The 15,324-nt window shown below is 44.1% G+C and overlaps 1 protein-coding gene across 3 annotated transcripts in view; it reads right to left on the bottom strand.

Annotated features, from left to right (window-relative positions):
• The window catches only part of TRIM13 (tripartite motif containing 13), a 68,515-nt gene that overhangs the window by 12,690 nt on the left and 40,501 nt on the right, over window positions 1-15,324 (bottom strand). The window contains exons 1-2 of one of the 3 annotated variants that reach the window (XM_084879435.1): window positions 1,490-1,628; window positions 870-944 (exon numbers count right to left, since the gene is read on the bottom strand). The gene's annotated coding sequence lies outside the window, so the exon portion shown is untranslated. Of the gene's footprint in view, window positions 1-869; window positions 945-1,325; window positions 1,439-1,489; window positions 1,629-15,324 lie in introns of those variants that run through there. The other 2 variants (XM_084879436.1, XM_084879437.1) reach the window with 2 other exon arrangements.

The following is a 15,324-nucleotide window of genomic DNA, read 5'->3' as shown; positions in this document are numbered from 1 at the left end:
TCAAGGGAGAGCATAGAAAGTATTACAAAGGATAACAGCTACAAAGCAATATCCTGGAAATGGGCATATCTGAACAAAAGCTGTAGCAGAAGTAAGGCGAGGTAACCACCCTATCAATATGTAGAAAATGAAGAGAATAATTTGCTACGTTATGGGAAGACTTAGCAGGGAGGTTTACAGGGAAAGATGGGAAAGCCTAAAGAAATGTATCTTCTTTTTGAAGATAAGTATAACCTGTTAACCAACAGCTATATCAAATTCTACCAAAGGGAGTGCCTATGTAAATGAAATTCTGCTTTTAAAATATCTATTATATAGTTAGAAAATTCAAGCCCTGTTGTACAAGCTCTAGCAGCATGGCATAGAATAAGGGGGGGGAGGGGGACATAAAAAAGCAAAATGCTGCTGAAGCCTCCCTTTTCCATTGCAATGTAATCCTTTAGATTAGGGGTGTCGAACTCAATCAGAGAAGGGGCCAAAATCTAAAATCCAGCCTAAATCGCGGGCCGAATGGTTTACTGAACAGTCATAAACTGACAATGTCATAAACTGACAGCGGAGTGCAGTGATGACAGCGCGGTGCGGGCCACATTGCAAGGCCTGGCGGGCTGGATTTGGCCCGCGGGCCTTGTGTTTGACACATGTGCTTTAGATTATAATACATATCAGGTAACTGCACATAAAGAATTCCCAAATCTGGGATTTTTTTTCCTTTTTTTAGTTTTAACAAAATATTTAAAGGCAAAAGTCACCCATGAGGGTACATATTATGCAATTTTAAAAGGTTCTGGGCCTAAAGGAAATCGGCGTTTTTGTTTTATTGTGGTTTGTTTGTTTTTTTTAATGTAAGGAAATGTGTTGTAGTTTACCTCTGTCCCTGCAAGCAGGTGTATTCTTCTGTGTTACTACTCTCCCAGGTTGTGACTGACAATCAAAGGAGGCTACTGCAAAGAAAGAACAAAGAACAGGGTGTTAGGCATTAATTCGCACAGGATTATTGGTCTTAACCATCAGTTTTTTTCAATTGTCCCCCACAAACAAAACCAGTCTGCTAAGACCTGGTGAGAGCCAGGAGCATGGGGAGAGGCTGGAGATTTCTGTACTAAGAAGCTTCTCGGTTATGGTTCACGGCCCCTTCTCTTTTCCAGGCGACAGCGAGGTGCTGGCAGCAGGGCTAGCGGGCCTGGAGGAGACCCACCCGCCCCGGCCCCTCACCGCCCGCCGCTCCTCCCCACCCGGGCGGCGCCCCGCCGGTTCCCGCCGCGCGGCCGGACTGGGCCCCCCCAGTTCTCCGCCAGCCCCCGCCCCGCCGGAAGGAGCCCCACCCTGGCGGCAGCTCCGGGACCACCATCCCCGAGAGGAGCCCGGGCTGACGCTTAGCGAGGACTCCGGGGACCGAGGGCCCTGCGTGGGCCGCGCGGACGCCCGTCTCCGGCAGCAAAATGGACTCGTGAGGCCGATCGGGCCGCCCGCCGCTCTCCCCCGGCACCTCGGTCCGCCTCCCGGGTCGGGATTGGCCTTTGTTCCGCCTCCCGGGTCCGGCCTTTCCCAGGGACTGGAGCGGGTGAGGGGCGGCAGGAGTCCTTCCGGCGCCTCCAACCGCCTCCGCTGGGTGCTCCCGGGAGAGGGAGGGTCCCGAGCCGCTGCTCCTCCGGGGGCGGGGCGGGGCGGGGCGGGGCGGGGCGGGGCGGGCGGAGAGGGCCCCGCCCAGAGCGCGCGGGCGCGGGCGCGGGCGCTGTCCCTGGGGAGCAGCCAGGAAGCCGGCGTGCAGCAAGATGGTTGGGTTTGGATTGTTGTACTTTTTTTTTTTGTTCGTTGCATTTTAAGGAACAGAAAAAAAAGCCCAACCCTTCACACCACTTCATTTGCATCTCTCAAGACCAGAAGCCGGGCCTGCGGGGTGGAAGACAGCTGGGCCGACCCACACCCCCACCCCGCATCCAACAACCCGGGGAGGGGAGCGGGGGTTTGGGTGGGACGGGCACTCCTGTTGGGACCAAAGCCAGGGCTCTGGTCAAGGTTCCAGCCGGAGCACAACCAAAGTGAAGTGAACTGTTGGTTCTCTCCCCGCCCCCCTCCCCCTCCCCAAACCTTGCACCTGTAACTTTTCAGGCTTTAAGCTGAATACTAAGTGACCCAATTGAATTTAAGATTTTCATTCAGGAAAAACACCACCTCTCTTTCCTTCAGAGAGAAGGAAGAACTTAAAATTAGTTTTAATTTAATGAGTCATTAATGGCTTTTCAGTCTAACCTAACTCACTGTTCTGATGTGCAGCTCTCTGTATAAGGACCTTATCCTCCTATATAATAAAAGCCTAATATGCTAAGTGTCTAGTCACCATTCAACCAATCAAAGAGCAATATGTTAATGGTATGCTAAGGCCATTCAACTGTTCGCTGTAACATGCACTGACCACCAGGGGGCAGACACTTCAACCGGTAGGTTAGCTTGCTGCTGGGGCTGGCCAGACATGCCCTGTACTAAGAAGCCTCCCAGGGTCCCTTCCCAGCTGGCCAACCTCCCATGTCCCTCCCCAGCCCTGATTGTGCACTGGTGGGGTCCCTCGGCCTGGCCCTCTCACAATTCAGGACCCCTAGGGGGATGTCAGAGAGCTGGTTTCAGCCCAATCCCACAGGCCAGGACAAGGGACCTAACCCCACTGGTGCACAAATTTGTGCACCGGGCCTTCCTCTCTCTCTCTCTCTCTCTCTCTCTCTCTCTCTCTCTCTCTCTATATATATATATATATATATATATATATATATATATATCAGTATGAGATATATATATATCAGTAAACCAACACTATGATGCGTACTGACCATAGGGGGCAAATGCTCAATGCAGAGCTGCCCCTAGTGGTCAGTGCACTCCCACAGCCAACCTCCTGCAGCCCCGCCCCCTGCTGCCGGCCCTCCCCAATAGGCCATTATAGGGAGGCTGGCCAGCCAACCTCCTGGGGCTCATCCCCCTGGACAGCCCCCAATAGACTTTGATCCCTGGGCAGGCCAAGGGACCTCACCCATGCACAAATTTGTGCACCTGGCCTCTAGTCTACTATAAACACATTAAGCACTTAACCAAAGAGCAGTTATAAGAAGTATACAAAGATGAAGGAATGGATTCTCCAAATTTTATAATCTGGGGGAAGTGAGACAAGGATAAAAATCACAGAATATGCCCTGGGGTTGAGTTCACCCAAGTAGGGAAGTCTGGGCTTAGAATTTGGGGGAAAGGTATTCAAGGCCTACCATACATAGAACTTGGGCTCCATGATTATTAATAAATGTTTTGCTCAAACCCCATACAAAGCACCTCCCTATTATTCTGAGATGTCCAATTCCTCACCATGCCCAAGGTCCCTTAAATACAATTTTGTCTTTCTAGAACATTGCTATATTTATGTCATTTAGTCTTCATAAGAACACTGTGGGGTGGAAATTATCCTTTCTATAGATGAAGAAAGGGATGAAGGGAGTTCTCTGAAGTAAATAAGAAACAGAGCTAAAGTTAGGTTCCAGGTTTAGGTTCTTTCTATAACACAGTAACTCAGTGCCAATAAAAATTGCACCTCAGTCTCCTATATTAGTATTATTTTTAAAGCCTGATTTATAGAAACATTTTAAATATCTCACTATTAAAATGATAAGAGAGAAATTTAGGTTATTAACACATAAATCACAATTTATCCTTAATGTAATTGTATAATACATATTTATATAGTTCTAATTAATAAAATTCTGCCAACCTAAATGTAAAATACTGGTTAAACATGCATAGAAACATCTAGATTGGTGTTTTTTTTTTAAATTACTAAGAGAATATTATATATTTAAACTCTTAAGTATAGAAAAATAAGGAAACAAGACTGGCCTCTCTTCCCATGATCCTAAAAAAAATCAGTCAGGGAATCTCACATATAGTATAACTAGAAAAGACAGTAACGGTGGGCGAGGTTAAAACATATACACAGTTTACATCCTTCCTGGAAGAGCACAATGTAACTAGATCCTGTAAGAGAGAACATTGAGGGGTTGTCAAAATTCTGTCACACTGGAATTTCCTTCTATTGACTGGTCTTCATATAAGTAAACTAACAACTAAAGATTGGATATAACGCATCAGCACAGTAATAAGACTATGAATATAGTCTTATTTCTTCTGTCATTTGTGATAAGTATATTTATAGGTAGAATTTCATATATACATAATCTTACTTGTTGCATTGTTTTATTCCATGCTACTGTTTTTGTGCTGAGCCTTGACACAGATAAAAAATGCTTTCTTTCCACCTACCAAGACATGAGAGCAGGTGTTCCATAAAAATAAATAAATAAATAAATAAATAAGGACAGTGCCAATTTGGTGTACACTGAAATATAAATTTTCAGAGTGGGGAACATCTAATAAGCAAGCCTGGAGTAATTTTGTGCAGGAGAGGGGTGCTGTTGAGCCTCCTCAAATACACTTGAATGTTTTACTTTTCTGTCCTTCCCAACAGCTGCCAAAGTCGGGAAGTGCAAGCCACAACATTCCCCAAGGAGAATTTTTAACAATAAAAGGCACTAACATTGCAAGGTGTGAAAAGAGCAGAGGCTTTGGAACCAGTTCTGCATCCATAATCTACCTCTACCACTTACTTACTAGTTGTTCAAGTTACTTAGGAACTCAAAGCTTTAGTTTTCTGTAAAATGGGGGCCATGATATACTTGATTATGGAAATAATATATAAAGCCACCAACATTGTGTCTGACACATAGGAGGTGCTTAATAAGTGGTTGCTACTGTTATACGAAAGAAGAAACCACAGGGTTTGATTACAGTTGCCTTGGATTTATAACGTTGAGGCTCCCATGATAGTCTTACGCAGAGCTAAACTGCCTATGAAGGAGGAAGTGATCATCATAGTTTTTGCTTTTCCACACCCAGCCCAGGATGGCCTTTAAAAGATATACATCCTCCCACTTCCATCTGTACCTCCTTCCCTGCACCTGAGAAAAAGAGAAAGTGGAAAATGTCACACTCGATGAAAGGAAGACTGCAGTTTTTTAAAAAGCATTTCAGAGGAATTTAACATCCAAAATATTCCATTAAAAGGGGGAAAAGTCTATCTGTAAAAATACATTTATCACAAAAGGAAGAAACTTACCTAAAACTTGAGAAATTAAAGGAATTAGTCCCTGGTTTGAAGAAATTCCAGATTCTATATATTTCAATTATACAGAATTTTGGTTCTGAATATCTAGATTTATCAGATACCTACAAGAAATTGTACAAGTATTATGCAAGAAATACATTTCACGTTTCTTTTCTTTTTTAAAAACGTTATCTTTATTGTTGAGAGTATTACAGATGTTTTTCAATAAGAACCCAGTTGATTCTGATGTCAAAGCATGTGGTAATAAATGCCTTGTCAAAAATGTGTTTTTCAGATAATGTTTTTGTTGTTTATAGCGCCATGTCGGTTGTAGCTAGAATGTGGCCGGACCTCCAGGAGCTTACACTGGATCTAAAGCAGCCCACACCCCTCCAGTCAGGCACAGGATACAGACAATTCAGAAGATGCATGAAACTCATTATGCAGTATCAGCAGAGTTTAAGCATTTTGTAAAGGTTGTTGGCCTCCATGTTGTGAAATTCAATGAACTTTTTTTTTTTTTTTCCAGTTCTCATTTACCTTAGCAGCACTCACTGCCTCTTTAAAAGGCCCTCTTTCCCTGGCCATTAGTTATATCATGCTCTCTCCTGGCTTTTCTTTTTTTCAACTCAGAAACATTGCTGGGGCATTCTCTTCTATCCAGCATTTAAATTCTGGAATTTTTTGAACACTCAGTTTCAGGACACTCACAGGACTTCGGCTATCATTCAGTGACTCTCACAACCTGACAACCTATATTTACAACATTTTTGAATGGTGAAAACTGTTGGAATTTAAATACCTTAGCAGAATTTAAATCCTTCTTCCTCTTTGCAGGTGTTTCAGTTAGCCCTTCAGTTGCTCACAGCTTATTCTCCTTCAAGCTTCAGGGTTCCTGCCCTCATAGTTTCTTCTCTCTGTAATGTACCCCCTCACCTGCCACCAAACCCCCTCCCCATCCTTACCCCCAACCACAGAACAACAGATACACCCCAGTGTAGCTTTCCACAATGTTCTAAGGACAGTTCCATCTTAATCAGCTTTTTCCTATACTCTTCTTCTATTGCACACACTGCAGTTTGTTATTATATATTTACTAGAGGCCTCGTGCACAAAATCCGTGCACAGAGGGGGCTTCCTCAGCCCAGCTGCACCCTCTCCAATCTGGGGCCCCTTGGGGGAGGTCTGACTGCCAGTGGAGGCCCGATCCCACAGGAATCTGGCCTAAACCGGCAGTCAGACATCTCTCTCACAATCTGGAATGACTGGCTCCTAACCACTCACCTACCTGCCTGCCTAATCGTCCCTACCTTGCCCCTTTGCCTGTTGACCTGATCTTGCCCCCCAACTGCCCTCCCCTGCTGGCCTGATCTCACTCCCAACTTCCCTCCCCTGCTGGCCTGATCATCCCTAACTGCCTCTGCCTCAGCATGAGGCTTTGTCCCACCACCACCATGGCTTTGTCCAGAGGAAGTCGGATGTCTGAAAGATGGCTGATCAACCCAGTCTAATTAGCATATTACCCTTTTATTAGTATAGATAGATTATATAGCACAGGATTGCTTAAATGGGGAGGGGGGAGCCTTTTTTTGGAAATGGCTCTTGGCAGACAAAAACACATAATCTCTATATCTGGACTGATAGGCAGCCAGATATAATATTACCAAACTGGTCATTAAAAAATTGAATCACTTTCTTACACCAGCTGTTGCCCTTAAAACCCCTCCCCAGCCCCCACTTTAGGTTCTGCCTTTGCAGTTCAAGATTTGATTCTGATCGGTCGGTTTCTATGCCAGTCAGCATCTCCAGGCCTATCTCCAGGCCTGATTATAGAGGCAGGGCTGATCAGCAGCTGTCCCAGGCTGCTGGCAAGCAGACTGAACTGCTGACCTCTGGAAGAGAGAGAGAGGCTTGGCTGCTGGCGAGGCGGGGAGAGAGAAGCAGGGTCTGATCACCCAGCCCACTGCCATTGCTGATCAGCCCCGCCTCTCTCTCAGAGAAGTCAGCAGTTCAGCCCGCTCACCTGCTGTGCGTGCAGCCTGATATTTGATTGAGCTTCCAGTCATTGTGGATGTGATGACCCTGGCGCTCGCTCTCTCTCTCTCTCTCTCTCTCTCTCTCTCTCTCTCTCTCTCTCATTATTTGAATAATGTTTGTCTCCCACTTAAATGTAAACTCTGTAAGAGCAGAAATTGTGTGTGTTTGTGAGCATCTGTGTGCCTATATTTTCTCAGTGCATTCCTAGACCTAACAGAGTGCTTATGAATTTTTTCATGAATATTTTGGGGTAGTAAGAGTTCTCTCTTTCAAAGATCATTGATGTATTTTAAATCTCCAAAAAGCAGCTGTTGAGATCAGCTGAAATGGCAATATAGTACGAATTTTATTCACTTAAAATAGGCACTTCAATATGTTTTATTTTATCAAGACAACATTTTCCTCATTAATTTGCAAAGTTTTTCCAGATTCCTCCTATAGTTTATACAAATGTGTCAGCAGTCTTCACTCATTCACAACATAATTTGTCTTTTAAAATGAGGTTAATCTCTTAAATAGTTCATCATAAAATTGTTATTAAAAAATGAGAACCTTCTTTCTAAGCATAAAAATTGAACAATATGCCACAAAAAACTTAATATGATCAAATAAGAATATAAAATTTGTATCTTAAAAACACAACACAGTTGATACTATGCAACTATTAAAAAGAAGGTAGAGTTGTATGTGTTAACAATGAGATATGTATAAGATATTGTGAGTTAAAAATCAGGTTAAAAACTATGTATACTATGATTCCAGTTTTGAAAAGAAATGTAATTGGTAGCATATGGATAGGAAAAAAATACTTGGAGGAATACACACCAAATTGTCAATTTGAGGGGATAGAATTTGGAAATTTTTCAATATCTGTTTTATATTATTATATACTGGAGGCCTGGTGCATGGATTTGTGTACCCCCAGCACCTGCCTTGGGATCCCTTCACCTGCTGGCGAGGCCCCAGCACTGATCACATATTTTGGGAAACCCAGGTTTCTTCTCCAGAGAGGGCCCAGCTCATCCCACTGGGTGAGAGACAAATCCATGGTACTAGCCACCATGGTGCTTGAACTGAAAGCTCAGGCAATAGCTGTGGGCAACTGGGCCACAAGAAAAGGGTCACTCACTCTTGGCCAAAAGGGCAAGAGGGGCCAATATAGAATGCTCAGGTGCCTTCCCAGGGGGCCCTCTACACAGGAGAAGGGATTAGTTCCTTTCATGTCATTTTTAAATTGCTGCCAGACATTTAAAGAATTGGTTTGTAAGTTTGTTTGGGATAGTTGTACATTATGCTGTTGTAATTCTAAAATATCTAGAGATGTGTTATCTTTGTCTCCAAGCACCAAAAAGATGATTTTTTTTTTTATTGATCCCCAGGGGTGCAAGGTACTATTATAGGTAATGGGAATAACTCAAATCTGGGAAAAATTATAATGACATTGTAGAATAATATCATGTGCGGGGGCCTGATCTGGCGGGATCTCCCTTTTCCGCATCCCGCACGGAAAGAGAGATGAACGAACCGGTTCTAAGTGGAGGTGCCCAGGGATTGAGAAATATTAGAAATAAAGAGAGAAGACACAGAGATAGATTCTAAGCTGGGAGCTAGGAGGGCCGCAGACCTCCTCTGCTGGAGAGACTGACTGACAACGTCCTAAACCACGCAGCACATCTATTTATTCTCCAATTGTAGTTCAGTTTGGGTGTGTTTTGCTTCCCTGTCTTCTAGTTCACTAATTTGTTCCTCTGCTTCTTCTAGTCTACTGTTGAAGCTTTCCATGGTGTTTTTTATTGCAGCTAAATCACTCTTTATTTCTTCTTGATTCTTACATAAGTGGTTGATTTTTTCATCCATTTCTTCTTTACTCTCACATAAGATGTTAATTTTTACTTCCATCTGGTTTATGAACTCTATGATCCTTATTCTGAATTTTTTTTCTGACATATTGCACGCCTCTGTTTCACTTAGCTGCTTTTCTGGCATTTCCTCCTTTTCTTTCCTTTGGTGGCATTTTTGTTTACCCATTTTTGGTTTCACTGACTGATCTAGTTATCGAGCTGTTCAGGGGCTACTCCTTGGGTGGCCATAGCTTCTTCTGGCTGTAGTTGCTCTACGGTAGCAGCTGCTTCTCAGTTGGCAGCAGTTCCACTGGTGGGTGCAGTTCGCAGCAGTGGTACCTCCTCTGGCTGGTGGGGTGGCTGCTCAGATAGCTTCTGTTTCTTGGATGGAGTTGGTGTGATTATGAGGTTGCTGCGGAACTGACTGCTCCCTCAGCTGCTGCTCCTTGGACAGGGGCAAGCCACCTGAAGCTGCTGTTCTTAGGCCTGTGGCGGGTTGTTCGCGGGTCTGCTGTTCCTTGAACAGGAGCAGGCTGCTCATGTGTCTGCTGTTCACGTGGTTGCACAGCCCTGGGCTAATGCGTTGGGCCGGTCAGAGGGCAACCTGCTTCCAAACTCACAGGAGCCTGTGCCCTGGGAAGCTGGAGCTTTGTTGACCATGGGATCACAGCCTAGGTAGCGTGGCCTGGCAGGGGTGGCTGTTGAGTCCCAGGTTTTATCTGAGGACACTCTGCTTAGAGTTGAAGTTGGGATCCCAGTTACAGAAGCTCTCCCCTTCGAAAGGCTAGGCCCCTTAAGACAAGCTGGCCTTCCAGTACTGTTTGTGATGGTGGCAGAAGCTGCCTAGTTAGGCGAGCCCAATTAGCCTGCCCCTGAAGGTCCTATGGGATCTAACTGTGCCTCACACATTAACTTACACACATATACTCCACCTGACCACACGCTCTTCTTTTACTCCCTCACTCACTCATGCCCTCTCCCTCACTGCCACGTTCTTCTTGCCTCTGTAGTTGGGTCTGGAGTGTTGTTGACCTTCATGGCTGAAGTTTCCTCTCCAGGTGTCTGGTTATGTGGCTTGTTCTCAAGCCCCTTGGCCTGACCAGATAAAATTCACCTCAACAAGACTCAACACCAAGGTAACTAAGCACAGATGTACTCATGACACCAAAAACCACAATATAAGTGACCCCCTGAGGAAAGAGATATAGGGAAGAGAAAAGAGAGCACAAATGCTATGGAAGAGAGTGAAAAAGATATAGGATATAAGACAAAGGACTCTCAGCACTTCATATTCTCCTTTTCCACTTCTTTTTTTATCCATAGGCTTATCTTCATCTAATATCCTCCATATTTCTTTGACTATTGTCTCCTCCCACTGTGCAAGCTTTCTATAGCAACAATAAGTTCAATATCTAGAAGATGCCTGGTACATATTAAGTCATCCATGAATATTTCTTGAGTGAACGAAAAATCTGCACACAGAGCTGGATCATGTAGTAGGGTCTTGTAAGTCCCCATAGGGAGTTTGAGTTTTATTTTAAACTAGAGGCTCATGCATGAAATTCGTGTATTGAGGGGGGGGGGGTGTTCTTCAGCCCAGCCTGTGGGATCCCTTAACATGACCTGCATGGTTCAGGGCCCACTCAGAGTCCAGCCAGGCCCCTTAAGACAAGCTGGCCTTCCAGTACTGTTTGTGACTTAGGGGAGTCGCAAGTTGTGTGTGTGCAACTAAAATATTCCAACACTAATGTAAAGTATTCAGTAAAATAGAGTAAAAATCTGTACACTCTACAAAAAAAAAAAAGTTTTTATTTTCCTCAGTCTCTTTGGGGGTGGATATTTTTGTAACCCTGTTACCAAGGAAGCAAGGAATCCCAGTTACCTTTGGGAGATAACAAAAGCTAACGTTTACCGAGTGTAAAGGCTCCTATTTGTATCTCTCTGCCCTATAAGTTTGTATCTCTCTGCCCTATAAGGCCACTAAGTTGCACTTAGGGGAGAAGGCTGTACCCAAAAATGAAGAAGCTAGAAAATAGTTAATTTGGGAAAATGGGGGGCCAGGCGGGAAGTCCACCTCTAGTGGGAGGACTACCCCTTCTCTGGCCTTTTACCATTCCTTTCATTGAAATTCTGAAACAAAGACATCTCTTAGGCGGGAAATCCCAACAGAAAATCAACAAGAATTTACATATGATCAACAAATTAAAGTTGCCTCAACTGTAGAAATCTCTTTCATGGCCTGCATGGAAAGAGTTCCAATTCAGGGTTCAGGTCCTGGAGAAGGGCCACATACAAATGAAGAGACTTGATACTTGAAGAAATTCAACTTGGTGATATGGGGGGGCTAGGCAGTAGTACAACTCTAGTGGGAGAACTACTACTGCTATCCTCCTTTATTGAGGCTTTGGGGAAAACATCTTAGGCAACATCTCTTTTTTAGTGAAACTGATTTGTTTTCCAGCACTCAACTACCACTATCTCAACTAGATGATTGAGTAATAGCTCTGACCATTCAGAGCCATAAAGGTTGACCAGCTCCCTTTACATTTTATTACCAGTGACAATGTTCGGTTACCGGCACCAGCCTATACCTTCTCCAATCTGTGACCCCTTGGGGGATGTCCAACTGCCTCTTGCAATCCAGGATTACTGGTTCCTAACTGCTTGCCTACCTGCCTGCCTAATTGCCCCTAACCACCTCTGTCTGCCTTCCAGATTGCCCCTGACTGCTCCCCTACTGGCCTGATCACCCTTAACTGCTCCCCCACTGGCCTTATTGCCCTTAACCACCTCTGCCTTGCCCAACACTCAGGGCCCAGGATTCTCTCCTCTGGCTGGTCGCAGACACCTGGAACCTGGGCTTCCCTCTCTCTGGGTGGCTGCAAGCACCCAGTACCCAGGCCGGCTTCGCCCAGTCCAGCTGCAGACACAAGGGACCGTGGACATGTGGTTTCACTCGGGCCACAGCTCCAGGTGCCTGGGACCATGGGGTGGGCGGCTTGTCCCTCTCCAGGGCCGTAGCTTGGCTGGTCCCCATTCCTCTCCCCTGTGTTGATTGTCTGAGCCGTTATGACATAATGGCGTGAGGGCATGATGACCATTTGCATATTAGCTCTTTATTATATAAGATGTGAAAGGGAGTCTTGGAGAGTATATGATTTGACTTAGAGTTTTAAAAAACTACTCTGGCCTTTGTGTGGAGGAAAGAGTGTACTGGGGTAAGAGTGGCATTGGAGGGGCAGTTTAAGGCTAATCCAAAGTTCAAGCAAGAAAGATAATGAGGACTTGAGTTAGAGTGGAACAAAGGTCAGATTTTAAAATATATTTGCAGTTACAGCTGCCCGACTTGTTATCAAATTGGATGAGAGGCCTGAGTGAAATAGAGAAACGAGTAGGTTTTGGCTTCAATAGTTAAGCTTTCTGAGGTTGTTTCCTCTTCTGTAGAATGGGTGCAGTTAGAGCAGCTCCCTTGTGGGATTGTGGTGGGAAAGGCAGTAGAGGATATGGAGTGCTCACAGTGTGGGCACATCGCAAACACTCAGTAAACGTTAGTTTTGTTATCTCCCAAAGGTAACTGGATTCCTTGCTTCCTCCGCAACAGGGTTACAAAAATATCCACCCCCACAGACACTGAGGAAAAGAAAAACTTTTTTTTTTTTACCCTCTCCTAAGAGACAGATTTTTACTCTATTTTACAGAATACTTTACATTAGTGTTGGAATATTTTAGTTGCACACACACATAAAGGATTCCTCACATTTCAAAAGAATTTTAAGTATCCTTTAAGTAGTGTTTGTCCATTTAATACCTAGCAGGATGAGTAAATGAAAACTGAAATTACAAACCCCTGATGATTAAAAAAACAATAAAAATGTGTAAAAAAAAGTATACATGAATAATGAATTTTTTAAAGCAGGTATTTACTACATTTTTATACACCAAAACCTAAAATACCACACTGCCGGGTTCAATGCAGGACACCTGTCAACACTATTTGTCAGTGTGTCACTCAGCTTTCTGCAAAGCCAACACCCAAGCCTCTTTGGCAGCCGGGGCCTGTCCTCATTTCCCCCTGGAAGACTGTTTTAAACTTAGTGCAGATAACATTCTGCCTCTATTACAATTAGCAGCTTCTCTCAATAGTCACCTGGTTTGGAGAGTGCTTGTGTGAGGTAACTGGGTATCTTCTTTCAAAGCCTCCAAATGTGACCTCCAGGTAGCATGTGAAAAGCTGCCTGTGGGGATTTTAGGGGCTGCTTTAGTTCTGGGACTTTTCCTGCCAGTATCTACCTCTGCCTCACCAGGTGCCCCTAATTATTGGTGATCTGGCCTCATCTAACCATTCCACTTCTCAGCCCCCAATCACATTGGGAGGTCAGTGAGAGTTTCCTGAATCTGTGATTCCTTTTCTTCTTTATTTTATTGAAATTTTTTATTTTTAAACATTTCTTTATTGATTAAGGACATATGTGTCCTTATCCCACCATTGCCCCCACCCACTCCTCATGCCCTCACCCACTGTTGTCTGTGTCCATTGGTTAGGCCCATATGCATGCACACAAGTTCTTTGGTTGATCTCTCCCCTTACTCCCACCCTCCCCTACCTTCCCTTTGAAGTTTGACGATCCGATCAATGCTTCTCCATCTCTGGATCTGTTTTTGTTCATCAGTTTATGTTGTTCATTATATTCCACAAATGAGTGAGATCATGTGATACTTATTTTTCTCTGACTGGCTTATTTCACTTAGCATAATGCTCTTCAGTTCCATCCATGCTGTTGCAAATGGTAAGAATTTCTTCTTCTTCTTCTTTTTTTTTTTTAACCGCAGTGTAGTGTTCCATTGTATAGATGTACCAATTTCTTAATCCACTCATCTGCTGATGGGCACTTAGGCTGTTTCCAAATCTTAGATATGGTGAATTGTGCCACTATGAACATAGAGATGCACATATCCTTTCTGACTGGTGTTACTAGTTTCTTGGGATATATTCCTAGAAGTGGGATCACTGGGTCAAATGCTCCATACTGTTCTCCACAGTGGCTGCACCAGTCTGCATTCCCACCAGCAGTGCACAAGCATTCCTTTTTCTCCTCATCCTGGTCAGGACTTGTCATTTGTTGATTTGTTGATGATAGCCATTCTGACAGGTGTGAAATGGTACCTCATTGTCGTTTTTATTTGCATCTCTTGGATAATTAGTGATTTTGAGCATGTTTTCATATGTCCTTGGCCTTCCTCTGTCTTCTTTCGAAAAATATCTATTTCAGTAGGTCCATTGACCATTTTTGGATTGGGTTGTTTATCTTCCTTTTGTTAAATTGTATGAGTTCCCTGTAAATGTTGAAGATTAATCCCTTTTTGGAGATAACATTGGCAAATATGTTCTCCCATGCATGGGCTTTCTTATTGTTTTGTTGGTTTCTTTTGCTGTGCAGAAGCTTTTTATTTTGAAGTAGTCCCATTTGTTTATTTTCTCTTTAGTTTCCATTGCCCTAGGACTGGTATTGGTAAAGAAATTGCTTCAACACATGTCTAAGATTTTTCTGCCTGTGGATTCTTCTAGTATTTTTATGGTTTCCCATCTTATATTTAAGTCATTTACCCATTTTGAGTGTATGCTTGTGAATGGTGTAAGTTGGTGGTCTAGTTTCATTTTTTTGCATGTATCTGTCCAGTTTTCCCAACACCTTTTATTGAAGAAACTGTCTTGACTCCATTGTATGTTCATGCTTCCTTAGTAGAATATTAATTGAGCATAGTGGCTTGGGTTGATTTCTGGGTTCTCTATTCTATGCCATCCATCTATATGTCTGTGCTTATGCCAGAACAGTGGCTTTGTAATACAGCTTGATATCTGGTATTGAGATCCCAGCTACTTTGTTCTTCTTTCTCATGATTTCTGCAGCTTTTTGGGGTGCACCAACTCGTGAATGGGTGGGGTCTGGTCAGCCTGCCCCAATGGGGGCCCATCAGGCCAGGCTGTAGAGGGGAGGGGCTGTGAGCAATTGGTGGGCAGGCCCTGCCCCTGATTGAGGTGTTGGGGGTTGACCGGGGGCTGGGCAAGCCAGGGGGGAGGGAGGGCCAATTGTGGCCCAGATCTGGCTGGTTGGCTGCCGCAGTGCGTGTCAAAGCCACAGGTTGTTCTGGTCATTCTGGTCATTCCACCATTCCAGTTGCTGGGCTTTTATATATTTATTTATTTTTATTTTATATATATATATTATTGATTTTTTACAGAGAGTAAGAGAGAGGGACAGAGAGTCAGAAACATTGATGAGAGTCATCGATCAGCTGCCTCTTGCA

Source organism: Pipistrellus hanaki, assembly GCF_964339955.1.
Source record: "Pipistrellus hanaki genome assembly, chromosome: 3".
Taxonomy (NCBI): Eukaryota; Metazoa; Chordata; class Mammalia; order Chiroptera; family Vespertilionidae; genus Pipistrellus; species Pipistrellus hanaki.
Note: the sequence above shows the minus strand (reverse complement) of the source record. Positions and strands in the feature narration are given on the sequence as shown.